This window comes from Ictidomys tridecemlineatus, chromosome 11, assembly GCF_052094955.1.
Source record: "Ictidomys tridecemlineatus isolate mIctTri1 chromosome 11, mIctTri1.hap1, whole genome shotgun sequence".
Classification (NCBI taxonomy): domain Eukaryota; kingdom Metazoa; phylum Chordata; class Mammalia; order Rodentia; family Sciuridae; genus Ictidomys; species Ictidomys tridecemlineatus.
The window spans coordinates 82,829,514-82,831,451 of NC_135487.1; the positions used below are offsets into that span (position 1 = coordinate 82,829,514).

The window sequence follows — 1,938 nt, forward strand, 5'->3', positions numbered from 1 at the left end:
AATGTGTACACACAAAGTCTAAATGCAAACCAGAGTAATGCACAGATGATCTCTAAGGCTGTACTGAGAAAACATTGACTAGATTATCACACACAGAAGCCTGTCCTGCACACAGCAAGTTAAATCAGGATGCACAAACACAGCCAGCTAAAGGCAGGACAGCTCTTTCAAGGTGTCTGCAGTGAGTTATGCTGATATTTCCATAAACACCACAGGTGTAACAGCGCTACTATGAAGGGCAACTTAAACACAGCAATCCTCATGCTGCCTGAACATGGTCCACTTGTTTTTTAGTGCTTTTTTCCTTACTGGTTGCTAGAATAGACTGAATTTTTTTAAGGATTTATCTTGATGACTTAGAAAAATACATGTCATTTCTCAACTTGATTCAGGTAGTACACTATCATAAAACTGAGTAAGTCTTATGAAAACCAAAACTCCACAGATCCCATTGTAAAAATTTCAGGATACCCTCCCAGCCAACAATCAGGGAATCTTTAACAGTTCCAGGAGTGCTCCAACAGCTCCAAAATAACCCTCATATTCTGAAAAAAAAGTGCTTTCAACTGTTTCTTGGACCAATAATCCAAAGCATATGCCAAAAGCTGCATGGCGATGGTATTAATTCTCAAAAAATTTCCAACAAATACCACCTGGTTAATGTTCTTGAAGCTACAGCCCAGCCTGACAATCCAAACCTCTCATAATCTTCTCCATAAATATCTCACACTAGTTTATCCACTTTGGTGCTACCTCCACAAGATACCATTTCAAGAGCTTCTTCAAAAGTGCTACAGCCAGTAAGAATACAGCAGAGACCAAACAAAATTTTCTCCTCTAAGACTTGTGCCTGTGACCCTCTTGTAATTATCTTTGGAGTACACTGCTAAAATGCTAACCCCTGAGCCAATGTTCACCAGAAGCAGAGGATGTGGGTTTTTCAACTCAAATAGTAACTTCTGACATTTTTCAGAATCAGCAGGATTTTCAAAGTAATAGCATTGTGATAGTCCATTGAAACCAACTGAGTCAATACATAAAATTCCTTGGATTAAGCAGTCTAGTTCATGCAGTGTGCAAAGCTGAAGACCACCTATTTTTGCATCCACACAGTCAGTCCTTCAGCTCCAGGTGCACGTCCCTAATGCCCCTGGACCCATAAGCCACATTGGAGGTCAAGTACATCCGAATGCTTTGAAGACTCTCCACTTCTTCCTCTTCTTCTTCAGCAGTGATTTCTTTGGGTTCAAAATAAACCAGCATGACAAGGGTTCCACCAATATCCAAGCCAAACCATGAAAAAAGCCGCTGCTTTTTCTGGAGGCTTTCGACCTGTGAGCCAGAGACCCAGGCAGGGCCGCTGTAGGATTTGAGCCCATGGGGCCTCACACCATCTGTCGAGGCACAACAGCAGGCGCTGACAGGCTGCTCACCAGAGGCCCCAGTGATTCCCGCCTCTGCCCTTCGGAGCCTGTGGGCGCTGGCTCCCCAGCCCAAGAGCGTGAGGTGGAGGCTGCCCTGCCATGGCGCTCCTGGGGCTAGCCGATCATGTGGGCTCCCATTGGCAGCCCTCACCGCAGCCGACCCCCAAGCCAGCCCCTCTAGGGCCTGATTCCTCCTGCCTCCTCAGAGGCAGTCCTGCCTGAGCCTCTGGATATGCTTTGATGAGGCAAGTGGACCTTTTCTCCTTTCTTCCATCTTCCACATGCTTGTACCTGAACCCTCACATATTCTGTCAGCTGTATTTTTGTTTTTGCATTTCAAGGTCAATGCCAAATTCATTCTTTACCTGAGACCCATCTTTCACATGTTGCTTATAGGTTGATTCTCAAAATTAAAAATTAGTGCTTTCCCTAATTTATATTATTGTGTCTTTTTAACTATCATTTACTGCATAGACAAATAATGTGCAACAATTATATTTCTTTTTATAGGTTT

The 1,938-nt window shown here is 43.8% G+C and overlaps 1 pseudogene; it reads right to left on the minus strand.

The window, feature by feature from the left end:
* Positions 1 to 486: 486 nt before the first annotated feature.
* Positions 487 to 1,550, minus strand: LOC144368581 (pantothenate kinase 2, mitochondrial pseudogene; annotated as a pseudogene).
* Positions 1,551 to 1,938: the final 388 nt, after the last annotated feature.